The 10,534-nt window shown below is 45.0% G+C and overlaps 1 pseudogene; it reads right to left on the bottom strand.

The window, feature by feature from the left end:
• LOC102482010 (nuclear receptor-binding factor 2-like) overlaps positions 1–10,000 on the bottom strand; it is a 37,601-nt pseudogene extending 27,601 nt beyond the window's left edge.
• Positions 10,001–10,534: the final 534 nt, after the last annotated feature.

Below are 10,534 nucleotides of genomic sequence, written 5' to 3'. Positions count from 1 at the left end.
AAAAAAAAAAAAAAAAAAAAAAAAAAAATCCCTGAAGTCCTAAACATATCCTTTCTGTATGTGCTTTCTGTATACACAGAGCTTTAAAATCAAATATGCTCAGACGTGAGATCAACTGGGCCCTTGACTCTATGTGCAAGACCCACTGTACGTCCAAGTCTCCACATGTCCCAGGACAAAGGGGCCCAGGTATTGCCTTAGTCCCACGCCTCTTACTTCCTTCATTCTAATGAATCCCCTTCTGGACCATTTCCAAACCACCCTGCTGGAAGCATGACGTCACTCACAAATTGCTGCACCGAGTTTATACACTACAATTGATAAATGAGTTTCAGGCTTGGAAATCAAATAATAGCTCTTTGAGACTTGCAGGCTAGACAACACACATTGCTCATTGCTGACGCAAAAATTCCAAACTAAAGTATCTCATTTCAGAGACTTTAACCATGCTATTTAAGGGAACACAAATTTGACTTTTGCTCTGATTAAAACTTATTATAAGAACATGGGTCACTGCTGCATAAGCATCCTTTTATTTCTCTTTCCAATAGTAATTATAGTTTGGTTGTAAATACACACACACGCACACACATACATTTTATGTGTGGCTCATAGCCCTGAATATATGTATAGATGTCTCTGCAATTTCTTCAGTTGTTTTCTTCTGTTTTGCTTTTCCTCCCAGTTTCAGTGTTCTCCTGTGGTCTAGGATAATTCCCGAACAAAGAAACACTTCCTATCAAGAGTAGTTACTATTAAGCCGAACTTTAAAATCATACCCCAGGACTGAACTCTTTTCTTGGGCCTTGAGACAAACGTTGTCCCAGACACTAGCCAAGGAGTAGAAAAGCCGAGCCCAGGTTGGGCTCCCCTGTGCTGGCCTGAGCTCAGGAATGTGCCGATGATGTGAGGCAGAGCAGCCAGACAGCAGATAGGTGGAGTGGTAACTGGCCATGTGGTGTGATGTGTGGTGTGATGTGAGAGATTCCCAAAAAAGGTAGTGGACTGAGAAAGTTCTTCCTCTTTGCTACAGACAAGGGCTGTGATTATTGGAATTAATATGAGGTCAGTCTCACCAGCTGACTCCTAGCCTGTGTCTGCCAACATCTCATTTTACGGGATGTAGACCCAGGGAAGGACGTCTGTCCTTGGGCTTCTGGCAACAGGTGTGGAGCTCAGCGATAAGGTGGTTTGTCCTGGACCCCAGGCTGATGGCTCTGAGCTCCAGGGAGGGACCCTCCCTTCCTTTCTTCTGCCCTTGCTTTCCCAAACATTTAGCACAACTAGCAGGAAGGCATCTGGTGGACCCTGAGAGCACAAAGACAAATAACGTGTCCCTTCTTGTAAGGCTCTGATAAGAATTTTTTTTAAAGAAACATTTATAAAGAAATGTAAATGAGGGAACTCTTTGTCATAATAGAGTAGTTCTAGATTTTGATCATAGTGGCAGTTCCATGAATCGACACAGATGATAAAATGACACACAGTATATGCAGTATTTCAATTTCAACCCCCTAGTTTTTAAAAAATATTTTTTTCATTCCATTTGTTATTGATATTTTTTTAATTTGACCAGAGAGAGGGAGAAAGGGAAAGTGAGAAAGCAAATCTCCAGGTCTGGGACTCAACCACAGTCAGCCATGTGGAAATCCAGTGCCTTTAAACTACCATACCACCTGCTGGCCCCTCAACTCCCTGGTTTTGACAATGTACTTACTTAAGTTATATAAAATGTAACTATGGGGGATGACTGAGAGAAGGACACCTCTAAATACTATTTCCTTTTTTTTTTTTTTTTTTTTTGAGAGGTTTTTGCTATAGGGCACGTGTGCTCGCCAGAAAGACAGAGAGAGACAGGAGACAGAAAGTGAGAAATCACCCCCCCAGGGGGGATGGCCACACCACAATCCCTTCTCTTCCATTCTCCTCTCAGGATCTTGGGCACGCATGCTACACGCACTGGGTGTGAGTTTAAGACACTGGGTCCAGGCCTTGAACCACAGTCAACTACATCGGAGTCCAGCAACATAGCCATTATGCCAACTGCTGGTCCCTACTGTTTCCTTTTTAAGGATTATTTTATTAATTGTATTTATTATTATTTTAAATTTGACCAGAGAGAGACTAAGAGAAAGAGAAAAGAAAAGTGAGAAAACAAGCCACCACATCTGGGACTCAAACCTCAGTCCGTCTCATGGGAGTCTAGCGTCTTAAACACTGCCGCCTGCTGGTCCCCCTCTGTGTACTATTAAAAAAAAATTGCAGGTCATTGTTCTGGACTAGGATACTGCGTCAGGTCCAGCAGACCAGACTGAAAATCAAAATAGAATCACTCGTCCTAAAGATCCACATCACCAAACCAAAGTTAAATTGGCATCGAAGTAATTGATTGTTACCACTCTGATAAATCAGGAGAGTGTTAACAGTCAGTTTCCCCCAGAAGGCCAGTTTTAATAGACACTATGAGGAAGCCCCCTCTGCCTTTAATCCTTCCGACAAAATGTACTCTGAAGTAATCTGATGTTAAGTGATTGGTTATTTTTCTATTCGTCTGTCTCCTTGTCCTGCCTTGCAAGGAGAGTAACTGAAATGACCGATCCACTTTTTTTTTGTTCTTTGTTTCTGCTTTCTTCAGCACTTTTGTGTCTGTGAAACCAACCTTCTCTGCTCGGTTCATCAGAACACCTGTTAGACTTTATGGAATGAAGTGTTGCCCAATTCTAGAATCTCAAATGAAGCAATTAAGATCTTTAAACAAAGGCTGTCTCTATAACCTACTGGCTGAGATGAGCCAAATCCCACATGGCCAACCACAGTTCAAATCTTAGCGCTGGTGTCTTGGAAAATACACTGGACACATGCGCGCGTGTGCCCCAAATCCCCATGGACTTGGATAAATTGAGAAGAAATTGCTGTGTGACTAGCCTCACTGAGGTGCGCTTCCTCCCGTTCCTTCCCTCTGTCTCACCCTGGTGAGTGCATGTCCTCTCTGGCAATTAAAAAAAAATCTTTAAAAAAATGTGTCTTTTGAGTCCTATCTTTTCCATTTTCTGTGACTCTATGCTTATGTCAAAATAAACAAGTATTTGGGAACCAGCAGTTAGCGTAATGGCTATGTCGCTGGACTCCCACGTAGTCGACCGTGGTTTGAGTCCCGGACCCGGTGGCTTAAAACTCACGCTGGGTGCGTGTGGGTGCGTGCCCAAGATCCCGAGAGGAGAATGGAGGAGAAGGGATTGCGGCGTGGCCATCCCCCCTGGGGGGTGATTTCTCGCTTTCTGTCTCTATGTCTCTCTCTGTCTGTCTGGCGAGCGCACGCGCCCTACAGTGAAAATCTCTCAAAAAAAAAAAAAAAAAAACCAAGTATTTAAAAAGAGATGTAAGAGCTAGGTGCTCCCGGTTCCATTTTATACCCAAGAACACAGGTTGGGGGAGTTTAATGACTTGATTAAAATGGCAGAATTGAGTGTGTGCATTAAGTAAATGCATAGTTAAGTCTGAAGTTCAGGAGAGAAATCCAGGCTGTTTCTGCGGATCTAAAAGCCATCAGCTTTGGCATGGTAATTAAAGAAGTGAAAGTGGATAAAACCACTAGTAAAGAATGCTGGAGGGCTGAAATAATGTGATTGGGAAAAAAAAATGCGGGAACCAGCAGTTAGCGTAATGGCTATATCGCTGGATTCCCATGTAGTCGACCGCGGTTCGTGTCCCGGACCCGGTGGCTTAAAACTCATGCCGGGCACGTGTGCCTGCGTGCCCAAGATCCCGAGAGGAGAATAGAGGAGATGGGATTGCGGCGTGGCCATCCCCCCTGGGGGGGTGATTTCTCGCTTTCTGTCTCTATGTTTCTCTCTGTCTGGTGAGCGCACACGCCCTGTAGCAAAAACCTCTCCAAAAAAAAAAAAAAATGAAAGAAGAGACTGAGAGGGCATGGCCAAAGAGAAAAGATAGAATCCAAACGAACAGCTGTCATAGAAAGCTGAGGGAGAAACTCACCTGAATCAAACGGCATGGAGAGGGCAAGAAAGGCGGGGACTGGGGCCCTCTGACTTCCGCCTCAAGGACATCATGTGCGGTTTTAATGGAAGCAGTTGCCATATAGTACTAAGAAGTAAATGGGAGGAGCCAGCAGTGGTAGAGTGGTTAAGGCACTGGACTGCCACATGGTCGACTGTGGTTTGAGTCCTGGACCCAGAGACTTGAATCTCACGCCAGCATGTGTGTGTGCATGCCCAAAATCCTGAGAGAAGAACGAAGAACGGATTGTGGCATGGCCATCCCCCCTCTCTGTCTCTTTGACAAGCACACACACTCAATAGCAAAAATCTCTCTAACTAAAAAAAAAAAAATGAAGAAGCAATTGGGAGGAGAAGGACTTGAGGCCACAATTTTATAAGATGCGCTTTCGATAAATCTGATGTTAAAGGGAGGCAAAAGACAGGACAGTAGGTTGAAGGGGAGGTGGATTCTAGGGAGGGTTATTTGTTTTAGGATGGGAGAGAAGTGGCAAAAGAGGGTTTGAAGACTCCTAAGAGGGGAGGCGATGACTGAGGAGAGTGACAAGAAGGTACTAGGGCAGGGACAAGAAGAGGCAGAGCCAGATGGAGGAGCAGTGCTAACAACGCTCTGCAGTGCTGGGAAGATTCTGAGTTCGTGTCCCAGAGCCTCCCTGTGCATGCTGGGTGCACATGTGCCCATGGGCTGGGCCGACTGAGGCTGAGGGCCAATGACAGCATGAGAACTTTGTTGGAGGTGTCTGTCTGTCTCTCTTTTTCTAATGGAAAAATAAATAAACTTAAAAAAAAAAAAGGCATGGAAGTTTGGCCTTTGGTGGAAGAGAGATTTCTGTTCTACTGAAGAGGGGAGAAGTGATAGTCTGATGTGGCAGGTGTTAGATTTGATGCCAGAAACTTGGGGAGTTCCCTCCTGAGATCTTTAGTGGTTTTTTTGTGGACTCCGCGGCGAGGCCATCAGCTAAGAATGAGGGAACAACAAAGTACATCAAGGTTTGAAGTGACTGGAGGAATTTCTAAATGGCTACTGGGACATGATGAGGGGATTACTGACATGATAAGGATGCCAGCCACGAGAGCTGCAGCACCTGCTGGTGGTGCCCCATCAATACCCCTGGGCACTCAGTGCTGAGTTAGAGCTTGGTATTGCAGGTCCCAGGGCTGGCAGGGGATGTGGGACTTCTACATGGCCAACTGCAGTTCAAGCCCCAGACCTGGCAGCTTGCTTTCTCATTTTCTCCCTCTCTCTCTCTCTCTCTCTGTCTCTCTCTCTCTCTGCCTCTCTTTGCCTCCCTCTGGTGAGCACATGTGCTCTATAGCAAATTAATAATAATAATAATAATAAATAAATTAAATTAAATAAATAATTTAAAATAGATATGAGGCATGGTAGCACCCACCCTATGGCAAAAAACTCTTGCAAGGATTGTGACCTGCCTGAAGGCGTTCTGTGGTTGGGAGCTTGTGTAACCTGTGCTCAAGGCAGGCTGGAGTGAAAGCAAGCTATTGCTGCTGAGAGCAGTCCTCAACCAATGACAGAGAGGAATGGGGCGGCCAACTCACACGGGGCTTAGCACAGTCTCCGAGGTTCCTGGTACAACTGAGCCCTGTTGCCCACTGTGTAATCTGTTCACACACACCCTGGGTTGATCCTCCTCCCACTTTTTTCTCCCTCTCTCACTTCTTGTTCCTCTCACATTCCTCCCTCTCTTCTCTTCTCTCTTCCTTCTTCATACCTCTACCTGGGGTGATTTCCAAATAAGTAATTTTTTAAAAAATCCTTGTCTCAGGCCCTGAATCCAAGACAAGGGCCCAGTGAAGTTAGTGAATATCAATTTATAGTTGTACCTACCTGCCAGGATGTGATATTCTTGTGATACTTGGTAGCCTGGGAAGAAAAGCAAAAAGTGAAAACCAAAAAACCAGTAATCCGACCCACAAAGGGTAAGAGATGCAGTGAGGGAGAGGAGTATACAATACAGTGTTGATAATACAGTGCTACAACACAGTACAAGACAATGTCTGGGACGGTGAGTCGTTAAGTCTAATGAGGAGGAGAGGTGGATGAGATATAGGCCAGTTGAGAGGAAAAGAGAATGTGGTCAGAGAGAGGACACCTCATCCAGTAATTTTAGAGATGGGGCACTTTGTGCCTACTGTGGCTGTAAAACCAGGTGACTGCAAAGTATCAGTCTACAGTATTTTATTCTAAACAAGGAATTGAAAAATTCCTGAGCCTAGAAATGAGGTGATTTGCCCACAAAGATATTTAAATCTCCTCAGACGATAGTGGTTTGGAAGACTATGAGGCAGATGCCAAAGTCTATGTTAATAAGGGGAGAATTGACCCAGCTGTGGTGGTGCAGTGGTAGTACGCTGATTGGCAGTGCTGGAAGCCATGTGGAAGACAGGGTTTGGTTCCTAGGTTGACCTGTACATGCCAGACTCATACACGTGCGTATACACAGGATCCTGGCTGGCAGGGACGGCTTGGGGAAGGATTGTGGCATGAAATCCTGTTGAGGGTGCTTGTTTTCCCCTCTCCCTCTCAAAAGAAGTAAATTAATAAACTTTAAAAAAGAAAAGGGAATTATCAGAAACTGCTGCCGAGGAAGGATAACGACTGACATACTCAAATGCCATGAGCCTCAAGACGTCCATATTAAAGCCATCTTTCTCTTTGTATTGACACATCACTCTCTAAGGGCTGCACAATATTCTCTGGGTGCTTGTACCACCGTTTACTTAACTGGCCCTTACTCAGGGGCAGTAAGGTTCTTTTCTGTTTTTCAGAATTACAAGCAAAGAATATGAAAATATATCTTCAGATTTGTGTATTACCTCAACGTAGTCACACACATAGAAGTATAGCACAAAGAGCATGGACTCCCCATGTTTTGATACTTCTTGTCAAACTGCCCTTTGGCAAAATAGCGCCTTTCCACATGCCTCCAGAAAAGGCATGGAACGCTTGTCTCTCCCACCCGTCATCGATGTGCGAGTCCCATTCATCTTCAGAAACCTTTGCCAATCTGATAGCTGAAAATTATTTCAATATTGCTTCATTTACCTTTTTAAATATTAATGAGTCGAACATTTTCTGTATGCTTAATGATCATTTGCATTTCAAACTTACCTGACTTCTATCCATTTTTTTTCTATTGGATTTTTAAAAATTCTTCTAGTTTTGTATAAGCTCTTTTATTATTCTAAGATTAACCTTTGCCTTGTATAGTTTTATTAATGTTTTCCTCAGTTTGTCACTTGTCTTTCAACCTTATGTAACAACTGGTCTTCAAACAATTCATGCAAAAAATGCATATTAAGAAAAAACAGGGGCCAGCAGGTGGCGTAGTGGTTAAGGGGCTGGACTCGCAGTTGGAGTCCTGGATCTGGTGGCTTGAAACACACCAGGTAAGTGTGTGTGCATGCCTCAAATCCCAGGAGGACAATGGAGGAGAAGGGACTATGGCATGACCTTCCCCCGGGGGGTTGGGGGGTGGGTGATTGCTCGCTTTCTGTCTCTCTGTCTCTCCAGCAAACACACACACCCAATAGCAAAAATCTCTCCAAAAAAGAGAGAGAGAAAAAGAAAAAGAAAAAACAAGTATCAGTTTCAATTTTTTGCACCAAAACAAAATTCTACGTTAATTCCATTTTCCCACAAACCTTTTAAAACTCCAAATATAGTTTTTTGCCACATGTGAGTTTTCCATTGATTGCACTCAGTGTTATGTTTTTTCCTATTTATTATGTTTATGCTTTAAAATTTCAGTTGTTGGCCTGCCCATAATTTTAGAGGCAATGAGGTAAGGCTCTAACATTTCCCCCAATATTTTCGAATAGTCCATCCTTTTCTTCAGTGATCCGAATGTCACTTTTTGTCATATACTCACATAACTAGCACGCAGGTCTCTCCCAATACTCCACCCTCTGTAATCCTGGCTCTCTAGGCTAGTGTCTGAGCAGGAAACTCTGCCCAGCCCCTAATTCTTGCAGCAGCCAGGGGAATTGAATTGTCTCAGACAGAGTCCAGAAAGCAGGGCAGAGCCCAGAATGGTTGCAGCACTGTAGCAGCACTTGGGGAAAAGGACTCTGACTCACACTGGGACTGGAACATTCATGGGCGGCTCCTTCGAAGCACAAAAATAAATGGGGATCTAACGGCAAAGTAGCAGACTGCCTGGGCATTCATCCCCTGGCCTGCAGTGCTGGGGTGATGGCTTTTAAGCCTGGCTGTTGCTTTAGGTGCTGGTCACTCGCAGCAGACCTGTCCCCTGGTTACAGCTCCAGGATCTCCCCAGGTGACCATTGATCTTGTACTGCAGTCAGAAGGCACACTCAAGTTCCCATGCCTCTGCAGATCCTGTCCCCAATTATTGTGTCGCCGGAAAAGTCAGGACGTATTTTTCTGTTTTTATATTCAAAAATGCATCATGACTTCTCCAGTGACTCAGTATTTTTCCTGCCCTATTTCTGCTTCAGAGTGCCATGGCCTTTCAGTTAAGCGCTGACCCCAGATATACTGATTCCTCCCCTTCTGAGGACAATGAGGGGTGTCACTTTCTTCAAGAGTGGCTAGTCTATAATCTTTTATGAATGGCATTTCTAAATCTTAACATTGCTTTTTCTAAGACTAACTGTGTTAAATGTGTATACAACCACACCTGTCAAAGGAAGATTATTATTATTTATTTATTTAGAGAGCTATTTGCTACAGGGTGCATGTGCTCACTGGAGAGACAGAGACAAAGAGACAGAAAATGAGAAATCACCCCCCCCGGGGGGGTATGACCACACCGCAATCGCTTCTCCTCTATTCTCTTCTCTGGATCTTGAGCATGCGCGCACACACACATGCACCCAGTATGAGTTTTAAGCCAGGGGTTGGGGACTCAAACCATGGTTGACTATGTGGGAGTCCAGTGATGTAACCATTATGCTATCTGCTGGTCCTGAAAGATTATTTTTAAGGTTAAAAGAATGGTGACAGAAAGTTTTATCTCTACCAAGGCATTCTGTTACATAAATTATTGACCAGAAACACCTTTTGGGGAGGGGGGGGTTGCTATAGGGTGTGTGCACTCACCAGAAAGGCAGAGAGAGACAGAGAGACAGAAAGCGAGAAATCACCCCCCCCAGGGGGAACGGTCACGCCATAATCCCTTCTCCTCCATTCTCCTCTTGGAATCTTGGGCACACACGCACATGCACCCAGTGTGAGTTTAAGCCACCGGGTCTGGTACTCGAACCGCAGTTGACTACATGGGAGTCCAACAACATAGCCATTATGCCATCTGCTGGTCCCTTTTTTTAAGTTGGAAGAGATGTAACCATGGATTGTTATCACCATTGCTCCTTGAATTGTTGCAGAAACCTCAGTGGCGCAGTGGTGCTTCTGCTTTTGCTCAGTGTAGTTTTCTGTTGGTCTCTCCACCTACAAATGCTGCTAGTGCTCCAGTACCTAGAGCTGGGTCGTCCATCCCCAGTGCTCCAGTTCCTAGAGCCGGGTCGTCCATCCCCAGTGCTCCAGTACCTAGAGCTAGGTTGCCTATCCCTAGTGCTCCAGTACCTAGAGCTGGGTCATCCATTCCTAGTACTCCAGTTCCTAGAGCCAGGTTGTCCATCCCCAGTGATCCAGTACCTAGAGCTAGATTGCCTATCCCTAGTGCTCCAGTACCTAGAGCTGGGTCGTCCATCCCCAGTGCTCCAGTACCTAGAGCCGGGTCATCCATCCTTAGTGCTCCAGTACCTAGAGCCGGGTCGTCCATCCCTAGTGCTCCAGTACCTAGAGCCGGGTCGTCCATCCCCAGTGCTCCAGTACCTAGAGCCGGGTCGTCCATCCCCAGTGCTCCAGTACCTAGAGCTGGGTCGTCCATCCCCAGTGCTCCAGTACCTAGAGCTGTGTCGTCCATTCCTAGTGCTCCAGTACCTAGAGCTGGGTCATCCATTCCTATTGCTCCAGTACCTAAAGCTGGGTTGTTCATCCCTGGAGTCCTTTAAATTCAGCCATTGCTGCTATTCCTGCTACAGGCTTCAATTATTTGGCCCAACTACCACTCGAGTCTTTTTATTTATTTATTTATTTAATGATTTCTTATTCACATTTAATTGTTGTACATCTGTATAGCACCAACTTGGTTTTTCAAAGTATACATGTAGTCCATGACAATCAAATCAAGGATATTACCATATGCATAATTTTCAACAGAGAACATTACGTTCTTATGTGTGTTAGTATTTCTTCCCTTAGCCCTTTCAACCCACCCCCCCTATACAGTCCCTGGTATTTACATTTTCCTCTCTACTATGATAGCTTTGAACCTTTCCATTTCTGCCATAGAGTACAGACATTCAGGGTATATTGAGCAAGGCCGGGCCCCACTTTTACTGATGTTGGAAATCTTTGCTTTTGGAGAAGGAGCAGCCTGCCTACCCTATTTCCCTCTGAGTAGGGCTCCTGTAGATGCCTGTGCATCTGTGGACCCCTGCACAAGGGTGCCTGGGCAAGAGGAGTCTGA

This window comes from Tupaia chinensis, unplaced genomic scaffold (assembly GCF_000334495.1).
Source record: "Tupaia chinensis unplaced genomic scaffold, TupChi_1.0 Scaffold000028_1, whole genome shotgun sequence".
Lineage (NCBI taxonomy): Eukaryota > Metazoa > Chordata > Mammalia > Scandentia > Tupaiidae > Tupaia > Tupaia belangeri.
Note: the sequence above shows the minus strand (reverse complement) of the source record. Positions and strands in the feature narration are given on the sequence as shown.